This window comes from Brassica napus, chromosome C4 (genome assembly GCF_020379485.1).
Source record: "Brassica napus cultivar Da-Ae chromosome C4, Da-Ae, whole genome shotgun sequence".
NCBI lineage: Eukaryota > Viridiplantae > Streptophyta > Magnoliopsida > Brassicales > Brassicaceae > Brassica > Brassica napus.
In genome coordinates, this window is record NC_063447.1 from 6,568,195 (window position 1) to 6,585,097 (window position 16,903).

Here is a 16,903-nt window from a genome sequence, read left to right on the forward strand (position 1 = left end):
GGGAATCCTTAAGTGGGAGTCTTTAGGAAAAAAATAATTAAATAAGACTCCACCAAAAACTAAAGATTCAACCCTTAAAATTCATAAATAAAGACTCTTTCTTATTGAATCCTTGTACTATTTGCGGGTCCCCACGACTACGTGGCGGCCCGTGAATGGTCATCTTTTTTTTTTTTTTAAATAAAAATCTAAAATATCTAGGATTAATCTAAAATGCCTTTGTCGCTAAGGATTTCAATGAGTTTCAGCGTTGCGCATGCTCTAAGAGACTTTAATGCATCTCCAGTGTATATTGCTTAGTTGCTTTAAGCCCGGCAATCTTCTTTCTCTTACGTGACCCAGCAAGTTTTTTTCATGGGGTCTTAATTTCCATATATTGTTATGTAATGTGTTATACAGTAATGACCCTTGTTTTTTAAAAATGATTTATACAATAAGTATAACACTCTATATATATATATATATATATATATATATGTCTTTCACGTGAAAGAATTTTATAGTGATGTATGAAAGAATTTTATGGTGGAGATGTACATATATACACAATTTTTTCATTTATGATTGACGATAAATTTGAAATACATAATTTGCATCATATATTGTTTTCCTTACTAATACCGTTTCTTTCGACTTATAGGAAAATATGACTGCAAACTTTAGAAGAAAATGCGTGTGGTTTCGAGAACTAGAAATTGGCTTCTTATCGACCGACTTCGTAACGTGTTTGTAACACTGGGCTCTATTAAAGACATACCGCGACAACATACTAAATTTACACCAGTTGATTACATTGAGTACTGTTCATTAAAGACGAGCGAAAATGATTTTTTTTGTAATAAAAAAATGAATGTTTGATCCATAAAATGGTGAATTATACTCTCTCTGTTTAATAATATAAATTTTTGTAGTTAAAGATATTTTTTAAAAGCTATTATGCATTAAGATATCATTTAATATATAAATCATATAATTTAACTAATGATAAAAAAAATTCATATTTTAATGAGTTTCACATAACATCCATGCAATAGATATAAAAATTTCATTAGAATGAAAAAATAACGTATATCTCTATTATTTTTTGACCAAACGTATATCTCTATTTTAAAACAAAAATACATATAAAACAACTTATACTATACAATATACTCTCCATGTTTCATTTTAAATGTCGTTTTAGATTTGTGCATACAGATTAATGAAACAATTAGTTTTGTATAATTATCTATACACCTAACCATATTTCAACAAATATATAATAAATTACTAAATAAAATTAATAAATTTTGCATTAAAAGTAAAAAATGATACTTATTTTATGACAAAATTTTTTTCTACGATGACACTTAATATGAAATAGAAATGACACTTAATATAAAATAGAAAGAGTGGAAAATAGTATTGTTTTTGGCATTGAATTCTAACTTGTTAACCTGAGACAGAATTAATACTTCGATGTTAATTTGGCCACTGGATTTGCCATGCATGTTTATATGCTGCTAATCCTTTTCGATTATATACAAAATAAATGAGGTAAAATCGTAAAGAATAGTTCCAAAAAATCGTTAAGATATATTTGACTAATGATAGTTATTATGTATTCTAGTTGAAAAAAATATCACAAAACACATGAAATTACCTACAGAATGTGGTGGCAACCACCATCCGGGTTCGATTTCCTCTCCATGCGGAAACTACCCTGCCTCTTCTGGACACCAAAACGGTACTGGATTCGATCTAGCCCAGGTACAGCCCTCCCGGGTGAAGTGGACCGCTGCTTGACCGGATCCAGGGGAATGATCCGTGAAGCGGGGAACCCCTGGATTATCAAAAAAAAAAAATATATATCACAAAACACATGAAATTACCTAGAGAGTTACATTACGAGCTACATTTTTTCAAAATTCTACATTTGGAAAATTGTTAACCTACAAAGTTAAGTTTGGTACAGTGGTTGAGCTTAAGGATATTTTCTGATCCAACCTGGGTTCGAATCATTTTTCTTCCCTCTAATTTAAAAAAGAATATAATTTTTTTCAAAAAAAGAAGAAAATTGTCAACCTTATTTCTCAGTTACCATTTAATTTTGATCTCGTTTTAAAATGTAATTCCTTCCATTCATGATGACTTTTGTTGTATAAAAACATATAAAGTTTACGACTGAGAAAAATAGAACCCAGCGTAAATCCTATTTAAAAAAAAATAGAGTAAAAGTTAAATAGTGTTTTATACTTGGTGCACGGTAAGTTGCTGAAAAGGTAAAAATTAATAATTAACCTGATTGGTAAACTTTTGGCTGAATATAGAGTAAATGTAAAACTAGAGTAATATCAGAGTTGTTAGAAAAAAGAGAGAGTAATATCAGAGTTTGAATTGATCCAATAGTATCTGATATTGTTAGTCTAATATCAGAGTTTTAGTTGATCCAATTCAGGTGGATCTCTCGGGGAAAAAAAAATAAAAGATGTTGATGTTTTGGCAAAGTAAACTTTGATGCTTGAAACTAATGTAAATATGTAATGGATTCTACTTTTAGGGTTTTATAAAGTTTGAATGAAAATTTGTGTTACAAAAAAAAGAGAGTAAAATTAGAATAAATATTTATTCTAGAAATACAATACAGTCAAAGCTTACTTTCCTCCCACAGTGCAGAAAAAGTATGGGTGCCCGTCGTCAACGATTGGGATTGGTGACCCCAAAACGAAAAAATAGGAGAATAGTATCTGCTGATTTCCTTGTTACTTGCTTGTATGTTATTAGTTGTATTTTAAATAATTGGTAAATTTTAATTCAGTTATTATTAGTATGTCAATTGTTTATTTTTTATTTTCTCTTAACACAACCTTCATTTGAACTTTAAACTTTTGGATTATAATAAAAGAGAGAGTTGTTCTAAACTCCACGAACATAGAACAATACAGCATAAACGATAATTAAACTTCTAAGGTAGAGTGAGAGCAAATTTAGAGCATGATTGAATGTGTCGAAGAAAATTACGCATCACCGCCAGACTCTTAAGATTTAGTCACTTTGAAATGTAACGTTAACACCCAATCCACATTTGGAATATTATCAAAATTAAAATCCGCTATATCTCACAAAATAGAAAACCAGTTATAGATATAGACTTACACTTCCATTTAAAGTTTGGAGGGGAAACATTTCTGATAAATGAGATTGAAGGTAATACAGTTCCCTTCAAAGCGAAGGATGCTAGAGATCATGGAGATATCCCGGTAAACCCACGGTAAATTAACAATCAATAAACTCTTCCCACAAAAGAAATAAGGCATTGACTACAAAACTAGCTTCAGTATTGTGTATGATAAATAAGGCAATTGTTTATTTCAGTTCATGTGATTTTCTGTATGATAAATCAGTAGGACCCGACAATACTATTGTCTCCTTCTTTTTCTTCCCGCCTAAGACGTTAGCAGTACCAACAAGCGGAAAAAAATAAATTTGATTGCTTGACTCTATCCATATCAGAGTTGACTAATTAAATGTTGATGTTTTTGGTATTGAAATCTTACGTCTTGTGTTAAAAAAAAAAAAAAAAAAAAAAAAAATCTTACGTCCATGTGTTGAAATGTTATTGCTTCTAAAGCTGACTATAATGTCCACTTTCCATCGTTCACATTGGACGGATCCGCTACAATTTACGCAAGGTTTAATCGATATGTCTGTTAGATAGTTTTTTATCTAATAATGGAGTTAGATTAAGTATTAAATTTTCTGCATCCACACATGGAGACCATTATTAGAACAGAAAACGAATACTACAATTAATTTACTAAAACTCTTCACAATGATATATGAAGTTCTAACCACAGTTGTGGCTTTGGTGTATATAATGTTTGATTCACATAGAAAAACAAGATATTTTGAATTGATGTCTAATTGAGTGATGGACTCATAGTCCAGGACTCCATTTTCTCCTATATATACGGTTGGATAGACCGTCTAAGCCAATCAATGATTTTCATTGAAAAAAATCTGTAATAAAGAGTTGCTAGAAACAAAAAGAAAAAGTCAATCTAGACTTGGTGAGTTAACATCAAGATGGTCTATTACTCTTTTATTTTATTTCCACAGTCTGGTTTATTACAGAATTTTAAAGTATAGTTTGAAATGTTTTGACATATTTCTAAGGTTTGTAAACTACATGAATTACCTATTTTCAGTAACTGATAAAACCACACAAACTTTTGAAATTCATCAAAATAAGTAGAAAAAACACTTAGAAACTGTTAACGTTATATTGATTTTAATTAAACTTCATTTTTACGAATTTTTCTGAAAGAATGTAAAATTTATTTCAGTCCAAGAATTGTTACAAAATATGTATCTTTGTTTTAAAGCTTAAATATACACTGTCATGCTCTATCCCTAGTTCATGGGTGCGAACCATATTTCCATTGCACCTTCATACTTGCTGCAATTCATTCTTCCGATTGTTACACTAACCAATCAAATAAAAGTTAAACCATTAAATGTCTTTTGCTTTTATAAAGAACATTAGACTTTTCTTTTCTCAGAGAATCTTGTAATAGAATCTTAATTACTCTAGAAATTAGAAAACGAGACGAGAAGAAACTGATAAAAGTAAAGATAAGAAGAAGAAAATAATATCCAGTCCACACCAAAAATTGCTGATAATTTTCTTTTCGTCTTTTAATTTTCATAAATGATTACGTCAGCAATAATAGAGTGGACGGAAAAATGGTCAACTCTTTTTGGCCCAATAAATTAAGACGGAAGGTGGATGCGTGCATGTGGTGAGAGCCATGGGGTGAGATTAATAACAATATCCCCTGTATATTATCTAAGAAACATTACAATTTTTTTTATAGTCACATGTCATCACTATGATGATTCTTAGAATAATTAGAGAAATATGTTGGTCCATCTAATTATATAATAAACTTTTTATTAAACTAACAATAAATTCATCATTAATGTACTTTATTATTTCCATAAATAAAATTTTACGGAATTGCCTAATTTGGCTAAAGTATATATGCAATTAATGATTTTGAATAATAAAGATTTGATAAAAAATAGTGTATCTTCTATCATATTTGTTTAATTTTAAACTATTAAATAAATTAAACGACCACAATAACAATATAATAAAAATTTAGATTTTTATGTATATGTTATATTTTGAATTTTTACAAACGGCTATAAATTACTAAAACTGTTAAAAGTCTCACATTCAAATTTTATAATCCATGGTTTAAAAATTTTGTTATGACAAAATACAAATGATTACAAAAATTATATAAGTAAAAAGTCTAATTTAATTAATTATTAAGATTAATATATATATATCATTTTAAATTAAACTATAAACCATATAAAATACAATATTTTAGTATCAAAATTTACTTTGAACAATATTTGTGATAAAAGTTTTGAACGATCATTGACAACTTATTTTTTTTTAAATTATAAATTAGTAGAACTATTAATCCCACAATGAAAATTTTATTATCAGTAATTTAAATTTTTTTCTATAAAAGATATAAATAATAAAAAAAAAACTATATGAGTAGAAATCATCATTTAATAGACATTAATATTGAAAATATACTAAAATATATTATCTATGTTAGTATCATTAAAATTTAATTACATATCCTATCAAATATAAAAAAAATTGGATTAATAAAATTGATTTATATGTTCGCACCAATTTAATTATATATTTAATAGTTACTGAACTTTAATTATTTAATATATACTAATTATTTCATAATATGTAAAAATATTTAATACATAAAATAATTTATATATATATGTTGATTTCGTGCAAAGCGCGGATCTTAACCTAGTATAGTATTATTCTTATTTGTTTTACTGTCCACGTGGACAATAATTATATTTGAACGATGATCCTAAACTAATTATCCTTTTAACGTCCAAACAAAAATATTTTGGTTTTGGAGACGTTGTGAACCACTGATGACAAAACCTCAAGAAAATAATTATAATTAGTTGGTAAAATGTCGACTCAAAAGATATTTAGTTCTGGACAATGCCAAAAAAAATATCAAGCCGATTTTCGAAAGATTCTTGATAGTCTAAACAAAATGATACTTCTACCAGACTACAACTTGTGTTAAACTGTGTAAAGGGAAGGCATCCCAACGCCTAACATATAATCAGTTTATTTGAGATTTAAACGATTTTTGAGAAACTTAAAAACTTTTTTTTCTTTTCGAGTGACAAAAGCTCTAACCTCACCAAGGGGATCGATGGCCATGCAGTGACGCCGAGCCAAATCCTTGATTTAGCCTATCATGTTCGGCTTGTCCAACTTGCATTATGATTCAGTATGGGCTGTGAAACGTCACCGTAGTCGGTAACTTACAAAAAGTTCTTCCTAACGTTCAACTTTAGGAATTCATTGTACCAAAAACAACTTTAGGAATTCAAATGAAATAAGAAAAAAAGAATTTTGAATTTCAAAGTTTTCGATAAGTACTAATTAGCAAATGCAGAGAAATCATTGTGTGAAAATTTAAGGTCACGAAAAGGACAGATAGAGATGGAAAAGTTGACAATCTTATGGCTGGGAATTATTGTTCGCCATTTTCAACAAAAATAATACTCAAGTGTTACCTATAAGGCTATAATGCTTATTCGCTCATGTATGAGGTTGGCTAAAAGCGTTGATAGTTCACACACCCCAACTTTGTAGCGTATAGAATCTTGCTTTTTACTTAAACTCAAAGTTGCCTCTCTTCTTCGACCGTTCGTGGCATCAAAAAGGTAACGGAGTCGGATTTTCACGTAAAAAAAGTTATTCGGCTTCTTAATTCTGCAACGTTTTTTTTTTTTATCAAAAGTTTTTTTAACAAAAGTTCCTGTAACAAAAGTTTTTTTTTTATCAACTAATAAACCATAACCGATTCTCTCGAGAGTCTCTCCTCCCAACCGTCAAAAACCCTAGAACTGCCGCCGGATTCCCCTGTTTCTCGCGGTATATGGTGACGTTCCGTCTCCGGTCACCGTGGGACAACGATTTCGAGTTCTCGTTCTAACCTCTACCCTTTGCGGTCCCTGCCTTTTCTCTTCTCCTTGCTCGGATGCTCTGGATTTCTCTTCGAGATCTAACAGAATCCACAGGATTCCTTGGCTTCTCTGGAGCTTCGGCGAGAAGCGACGAGTTGTGGGTCTCTATGGGGCCTTGATTTGACTTGGATACTCCAATTGTGCTCGGATCTGGGTCAGATTCGAGACCCGAGTCTCGCCGGGATTGTGCGTCGCATCGCTGCCAACACTGTCCTAGCCTCTCCGTCTCGCTCCAATCGCCTTCTTCCTCAGCTCGTTTCAAGGTTTGTTTAGTGCTTCTCTTCTCAGCTCAGATCTGAGTGACATGTGGTCTCGAGGCTTGCCACAGAGAACCTCTTTCTATAGGTCGAGAGCCAACCCCATGGCGTGCTTCGGCGATCGTTGTAGCTTCCCTTCTCGCTGGTTGATGTCTAAAGGTTGGGTATTGAGGACGACCTTCTCCGAAGGTGTCCTTGCCTGAATGTGGAGTTTTTGATCCCCTCTTTGCCCGCCTGTTGTTGTGGAGTTCTCAGTCAACTCTATATGTACTTCATGTTCCCTTATTGCATATCTCCGGTTGAAGCGTTTGTGTCTTCCCTTGATGGTTCTTGCCGCATATTGTGGTCGCGTGGCCGGTTTGAGGAGCTTGTTTGTACCGCCTACGTTTGACTGGAGCTTGCTCTTCATCTTCAGCGGTGGACTGTCGGGTTTACACTTCCACTCTCTTGTGTTAGCTGAAGGCTAGTTTGATCGGCGTCCTCCTCCTGTGGTGCCCCGGAGCCGTTGCCAGCCGCCTCCGTTGAAGCCGCTCGGAGCCACCTTCTGGTGAGTGTTCGTCTGAACGGCCTACAGCTATTCTCTTGGTTCTTTTCGGTGATCGAGAAGTGGTATGTTTGGGAAGTCATATGTTATCTCTTGTCCTAATTCACTTATTAAGTTCATAGCTTACCTTCATCGGATTGCTTTGATCTTAATCCTAGTTCTTAGGGGTTTTTATTTTTTTTGCGGCCCTTAAGAACATAATAGCTTTGTAAGCAAATTCTGGTTCAATCACAATTGTAACCAAACTTTCATTCACTGCAATGATATTTACATTCTTAGCAAAAAAAAAATTCTGCAACGTTTATACGTTTTTTGGGGGGGAGGGGGGGAAAGTAGCCCAAAATAGTACTACTATTGAAATGAAAACTACCTATATAGTTTTATTGAATAAGAAATGGCATACATATACTATTTTCTATTTTCTATTTAATTTGTTAAATGATTTTATATATAAATTGGAAGAAACAGTTCTTATTGACTGAAAAATTATACTAAACAGATTACAACAAAAAAATATACGCTAAACTACAGTTGCACACTCCAAAATGAGGAAGGACAAACAAACCATCAAAAGTCCACAAAAGAGGGGGTGAAAATTACACCCACCTATAGTTTAATAGAACCTGACCAAATATAGAGATCCAAGTTTGCCTATTAATTCAACATTATTGTTATCTAGTTTGTTGAATTATACTGATAGTCTGATAGTGAACACCAAGGGAAAACGTGATAACCAAAAACTATTATTAATATTTTCCAAATATATGACGACTGCGTACTATCATGTAGACGAAAATCTTCAGTCTATAGATTTTCTTAACCAAAACAGTAATTTTTAGCTACCATTGTTACGTCTTGTGGACCAGGTGCTTAAATTTGATTTCGGACCAACCTGTCATCAGGAATCTCACAGCTTGAGTAGGAGAGGAGATGGAGTTATAGATGTTTGATGGTTTCTCTTTCTCCAAATCTTGTAAATAGCAAACAGTTATGCTATGAGGACGAGAGGCCGAGCAGGATCTCTCTGTTGTTAAGTAGTAACAAGTAGTTCGTGGTTGAAATCCTTGCAAATTTTGTAGTATAAACATCATATATAATACAACTACTATCGAATATAAACACAAAATATATAAAGAATACTATATTTTAAGTATAGTTCTTTAATTTGACGAGACACAGGAATATTTGTCGAAACTCGATAATATAATTTTTTTTGATAATATCATTTCACCCTTATCAATATACTAAGTGTTTTGTCAATATACTAAGTGTTTTGTCCGCACATACGTACATAAATTTTTTACGGACAAACTTTTTTATAGATACTTATTAATAAATGTACAATTAATTTAAAGATCAAATTTTTTAAACCAAACAATAAATTTATATTATTTTAAGTTGACAAAAAAATTTATACTATTTTATGAATCTTCCGGTTTCTTAATTTTCACTTTTATTGATTTAAAACATTATTTTGGGATAATAATATTAATATTTTTATTTTAAAATATGTAGCTATCTTTAACCAGTTCTTATTATATTAACTTATAAACAATTATCTAATTAAATAAACAAATATATAAGTATTAATATAAACTGATGTTATTAAACCAAATTCTTGGAATTACCAAAACCTACAAATCTAAAAATAAATCAAAATCACAGAATGTTAAACTAAACTCAACTTTACATATTAAATTAATCAAAGTAAATAAAACTATTGATATATGTATAATTATATTGTGAAATACCTCCCATGATAAATGAATAAATACTCAAACAAACCAACCATGTTGACAAAAAAAACATTAATATGTAATATATAATATAAGAACATTTCTTGTCATTTGTAATATACATTTCTAAATGTTGTAGTCAATCTCTGTTTTTACTTTAAAATATATATTGCTATTTTCCTATAAAATAGTATTTTTTTATTATAAAATCATTTTTTCATTTTCAAAAAATCTTTTAACTTTCAGACTTTAATAATTATAGCTAAAACAAATAATTTTTGGAAAATACAGTTTTTATATAAAAAATAGAATCACATTTTTGTTTACATAATAGTCTTTTAAATATATTTTAATTTAAACAAAGTGAGAATTATGTGAATTCTTGAAAAAATAAATTTAAATATAGTAAAATTTTAAATTATATAAATATAAGGTACTTGTTGTAAATAAAATTAATATTTGGAAAATATTCTCTTTTGGAGGCAGATAATTTGAAAATATTTTTAAAATATAATTAAATTTAAAATAAAAACAGATAAATATTATTTTTTTACTAAAACAACAAATAAATTTTATTCTTGCAATAATAAGAATAAAACTGAAAATACAACGACAAAAAATCATGTTAACAAACAAATATAAATCAAATTATTGTTGCATATATACTTCTTTATAGTATTTTAATACTAAAATAAATTTAATAATTTAGAAAAATGGCATGACATATTATGTTTACAAACAAATAAAAATAAAATTTTAGTTATTTTTATATACCTATTTTAATATTTTTGTATAATGATAAATCTAATTATTATATGTGTATATATACTACTAAGTTTAAAAATTAACGAATAAGAAAGAAAGATGTGGATAAACACAAAATAAATATATGGAATTATCTTTTCTTTCTTTTTAACACGTTTTCCATATATTTTGAGATAATGTTTTTAATATTAATTTGTACTCAGTTAAATAATGAAAATAAATAGCGACCGAACCTAAAATTATAGTGAACATGACAAATAAGCAAATTCACTTATCAAATAATAGTATAGATAGATGTTTTCAGCAACAAAGATTGTATATGTAAAATTTTGTATACTTATAAATGTTTTAATAAATTCATTAATATAATACTTAAAAAAAATTTTATAGTTAAAAAATACTATCCCACGTATGTCGTATTACGTTGTCAATATCACACAATATATAAGGCATGGTTCGAAGCGCACTTGCCGATGGATTTGTGGTGACTATCTTGAAGAACTTTTGGACCCAACACAGAGGAGTCCATGTCCAAGCTGCGTGTGGCCATTGGTAGATTAATATTGAGTGATCACCAGCCTCTCTGAATGCTTTCGGCGGGCTCTCCGGTGCCCAAATTTCTGGTGGACAGTCATTAGGCGTTAGTCCAATCTCTCTCAGGGGCATCCAGATATCATGATCATCAAATAAAAATGTAAATGTTGCCACTAAAACTCAGTATCAAATATGATTGTTAGCTTCCCATGATTCCTAAGTCCGAAACCCACTCATGTTGGCATCCATGTGATTGCAGGGGAATAAAGAAAAAGCCCAACTATGTTTCTTATTATATATTTATATTTTGTTATTAGTGGACCTTCCAATACCAAAGGCCATTGTTTAAAGGAAAGGTTCGTTTAACAAAAAAGTGAGAGTGGAGGCTTCATGATTCTTTCCAACATATCATATAGTCTTGTTAATTTTACATTTTATTTATAGAAGACATGTTATTACAGCTAAGTGAAAAGGCATGGAATATATTACTTTCCTTGAACCTTCATTCATACTCTTGTTGAAATTTCTTTTTATCATGTTTATATATTATACTATGAACCTGGGTTCACAGTAAAAAGGCATTTTTAGTCTTCATCTAAGTAATCATAGTAATGCTAGTGCAACACAATTGAATATTTGACAACATTAACTTTTGTCTTTTTCTTTCTATAATGCCTTTAGTCAAAACAAACTTTTGTTCTTGAGAATTTTAGTGTGTCTACTAGTCACCAGATATGGAATTAAATGAAGAAAGAAATTAAAAACCAATGCTTTAACAATGTGTCGTTACATGGAATCGTCGGTTAAGCTACAATTCTCGCTCCGGAATCGGAAGCGAAAACAGAAGCGTCTGGAATCGTCCGGAATCGTCCAGAATCGTGATTCCTAAAAAGCAGAGTTTGGAATCGATGTGGAAACGCACGATTCAAAGTTGGAATCGTGTTGTTTATAGATCGGGAACGCTTATTTCATCGCCGATGGTTTTACAGTGAAAAAGACGAAGAAGTCTTTTTGTTTTGTTTTGTTCCCGTAAGCTTTCTATAACTTGGCCCAAATTGTTTTTAAATTATAAGCCCACTTTGATATAATAAATACATTGACTTGATAATATGAAGATTATGTTTTTTTTTTGTTAAAAATACAATAAGCTCAAACGTACAACCAAAAGAAAATTTCAAATTGATCAACCTAAGTTACTTATCTATAGTTTTATCTTTGTCAAATTACTTGTTCAGATTCAGTTATACTATATATTGAATCCATGGGAAGTTTACATAGTTAAAGAAAGCAAAATAAATATTATAATTTTTAAAAGAATTTTTAGTCTAGATAGTCTTTTTAGCATTTTGTTCCATGATATATAAATGTTAATATATATTTTTTGGCGACACTATATATATATAAATATATATTATACGCTTTCTATGCGTTTCCGCTTCCTAATTTTGTAAAAAAAATCGCTTCCACGCTTATAAACGTTTCCGCTTCATGTAGAAAAACCGATTCCATGTAACATAGTGTGACAGTTGGAAAAATAATTGGGGGTAAAAATATTTCAAATTAAAGAGTCAGGCATCTTCTCCAACTTCATGTAGCCACTGGGATGGTTTGCATAATTATGTTACAAAATTATAATAAAGAATCAAGCAATTTATAATTAAGTGACTATCTAATTGCCCTACATTTTTCCTATTCCCCTTGAATTATATGTATTATTGCCGAGGTATTACCTCTGGAAGCAAACGGGAAAACCTGTCAAATAAAAAATTAAAATTAAACCCAACTTTTGGGTAAAACAAGCATCGTGGATTTTCGAGAATCACACCCTTTCTACACGTACATTTTAATCGGTAAAAGAGTAGGCAGTTGAATAGTTTCACATCAGAGCCTTGCCTCTTCTTTTCCTCTACTTCTCTCCGGCAAGAGTTTCCGTAAGCGAAGTCATTTTGGGCGAGGGAGCGTCTGTTGCGGTGAAGTAAGTAGTTGTCGAAATCACAAGAAGACCCAAGGAAGTGGCGGTTAGATTTCCGGCCTCAGTAATCGATTCGACTTGATATCTCGATTTCCAACCCCGTAGCCATATCGTAAGTTTCTTTTTGGTTTAGAGTTAAAACTTTTCTCGGTCCGTCGTACTCATCTGTATATTGCGAAGGGGATAGTGATTTTGGAATGAAAAGTCTATTTTGCGATAGTTTTGTGTGAAATGAAATATCTTATGGAACATATGCTATTTGAAATGGAAAATCTTAGCTTTAGAGACTGGTTACGTTCCATTCCATTCTTCTGCTATTTCTGAAGAATCATATCAGAACTAATATACTATTTGCTTTCCATTCTATCTGAACATCTGTTCCGTTCCATATATATAAATTATATATTATATCAGATAGTACAATTCTAATTGCATATGTTACTTCTTTACTCGCATAGGCTATTTGGGATTGACACAACTAAACATTTAACCTAAGCATAAAATAATTCATATACTAGTAAACTATCTCATATGCTGTCATTTCCTTCCAACTTGTAAACTAACGTGTGTCTTCATTTTCATTTTGTTCTTCAGGTTTTTGATGGATGAGTTGGAAGGATAGTACTATTTCTATACTATTTTATGAAATGGAACATATTGTCTTTCCTTCAAATTTGGTAAATGGAATAGCTTTGTAAATGTGAATTGATGTATAAATATGTGGATCTAGATCTATTTGTATCTGAAATATACATATATTATAACAAAATAGTACAATACTGATCGCATGGTATGGAACCCCTGTATGGATAGATTTACCAGAAGTTTATGTGTCTCGGCTTGTACTATTTTGTGGATAGATTTACCAGAAGTTTATGTGTCTCGGCTTGTACTATTTTGTGGATAGATTTACCAGAAGTTTATTCAATGGATAGATTTACCAGAAGTTTATGGTATGGAACCCCTGTATGGATAGATTTACCAGAAGTTTATGTGTCTCGGCTTGTATTGAATAGTTTTTTTTATTCCATTTATAGGTCATTCCATATGAGTGAATTTATAAATGGAAAAGATTTCATTCAACATATTTAATGAAATCATCCATGGAGATATGTAAACATGGAATATAGTACTCTTATAAGCATATTCTGGATGTTGTTGGCCGATGGTATATTGATAGTCATGTAAACACATTTACCTTTTTCGGTGTCTCAGATTTTTAATGGAAGATTTAGGAATGCCAAGTCAATTGTTCAAAACTCACTACAAGAAAAAAATGCTTTTATTAGCAGACAAAAAACGCTATCTAACGATACGATAGCGGTTTATGATGCGTTGTATCATCGTCCGTCATAGTACGTCAAGCACTTTAGATAGCACTTTTTTGCACTGCTATTTTTATGTACGATAACGTTTTTCGGTATGCAATTAAATATTTTTTAATAGCGTTGTATCATCGCCCGACATAGTAGGTCAAGCACTTTAGATAGCACTTTTTTGTACGGCTATCTTTATGTACGATAACTTTTTTGGTTGGCAATTAAATATTTTTTTAATAGCGTTTCATTTTTTGTTATTATTTATATTATTAAAAATATATATATATATATATATATACATATATATAAAATTTGGAAAATTATATATCGAAATTGCAATTCATATATTAAATTGATTTATAAATTAAAATTAATTTATTAATTAAAATTGAATTACAAAAAATCTAAACCCAAATTAAAAAAAGAAACTAAACCCAAATTAAAAAAGAAACTAAACCAAAAAAAACCTAGATCTAGACTTCCCAGCCGCATCATATTGTCTTCTCCGTCAAAGCCGCAAGGTGAGCAGCGGCAGCGGCAGCGTCGGAGAGAATGAGCGGAGACGCAGGAGGGAGAAGCTCGGGATCTGCCAACACTGTCTTCCTCTTCCTCTTCCTCTTCATCTTCCTCTGTCTTCTCCGTCTCAGCGGAGAGAAGCTCGGGCCACCGCCGTCAGCCTTTTCCTCTGTCTCCTCTGGTGGTCCGCCTTGCCACTAGCGCTGCTACACGTTCTCCTCCATCTTCCACCTTGCCACCTGCGCTGCTCCGCCATCTCTGAATCTCTTGAAGAGAAAGGATCTAGAGAGAATGGATCTTTTTCTTTGGAAGAGAAAGGATCTGGAGAGATTGGATCTGCAGGGGAAGCGTTAGCAGCGCACAGATGCTGATAACATCGGAAAGGTTGGTTTGTGTGGCTGTCTAGGGTTCTTTGCGACCCTTGGTACGCTGTTGTGAATGACAAAGCTACGGGGAGGATGAACCAGAGAGAATAAGACTGGAGTGGAGTGGAGACTTGACTTTCTAGGGAAGGAGAAGACTCTGTTAATCGTAAGAAAAGAGTTGATAAAAAAAAAGTATCGTAAGAGAGAAGTTTGATCTTAGGCCACAAGATCAAAAACAATCGATGGCCACAAATTGTAATCCTTATTTTGATAGTTTGACCAACAAGGAGGAAGGACGAGGATTGACTAAAATTGATTTGTAACCATTATATTAAAAGCAATCAATGATTGAAAATTAATCAATCAAAAACTATTTTTATTTAATAGTTATTTTAGGAATTATAATTTTATCTTTATCTAATTTATTTATATAAAACTAAATAATCATATACATTTATAAAGTTAATGATATATAACATTAACAAAGCGACTATATTTCATTTTATATTTAAAATTCATAAAAATGCATTTTATAAAGTACATATGTAAATAAATTTAATATTTATATATATTTAGTGTAAAGTACATATGTAAATAAATTTAATATTTTTATGATTTATAATTTAAGATTCGATGCATTAATTTTGAAAAGTTTTAATTTAAAGTCTAAATTTAAAGTTTGGAATTTAGAATAAGGGTTTAAAATATAGGGTTTGAGGGTTAGAGTTTTGTGGGTATTGAATTTAAGATTTGAGATCAGTTTTTGAAAAAGATTAATTTTTGAGTTGATATTTTAAATTCGAAGTTAAATTTAAGTTTTGGTGTTAAAATATTTTAGTTCATATTTGTATTTAGAGTTTAGGGTTTAAAAACTTGTTTAGGGTTTAGAGATTTAAAAAGGCAAACATAACGTTTTGTTTTATTTTGCTATTAAACCATAAGCTATCATAACGTTTCATTATGTTTTGCTATTAAACCATAAGCTATTATAGTGTTTCTATTATATCACTCTATAGCGTTTCCGAATATACAAATGCTATATTAAAACTAAAGGTATGTCAACCATAGCACAATCGAAAAAATGTTATGCTGTCCTGCTATTAAAACACAAATTTCTTGTAGTGACTGGATTTGAACTAGCTCGCCGGAAAAGGGTAAATAACTATTTCAACCTTGTTGAATTGAGCTGATCAAGACTGACTAGAGGACGACCATTTGGAATTGTAGAAGCATTACGGGGAAGTATTGCGATGGGGTCCCATACATTCTCTGTAATATTTCATTACATTATATTCCGGCAGTTAGTAACTGTAAATTTTAGGCAATATACTATTTGGTAATTTGAGACTTATGTAATACAGTATAGTATTTGTACATTATTTGATAATTTCAGTAAATTGTTACTATACGATTTTACATATTTATGTGTATATATATATATATATATATATATTATGTTACTATACTATTTTATCACGTTTCATTCCATTTGATGATTACTAAAAAGTGCTCTATTTTGTTTGGAAATATAGTTTGTAATTTTCTTAAGTTTTAACTATCAGTACATGTTTTTGAACCTGTAAAATCGTACTATGATCTACATTGTATAGTTTAATATTTACATAATTAATTTAATATTACATAATATTATGTACTTTTTATATTTTGATATTTGAGTTTATGGTTTATATTTGGGTTAGGGTTTAATGATTCAAATTTAGGGTTTAGTATTTAGAAGGTGAGAGGGTCTGGTTTGACATTTCATAATTTCATCAATATGTACTATGTTATTTATTTTGTTTCATTCTATTT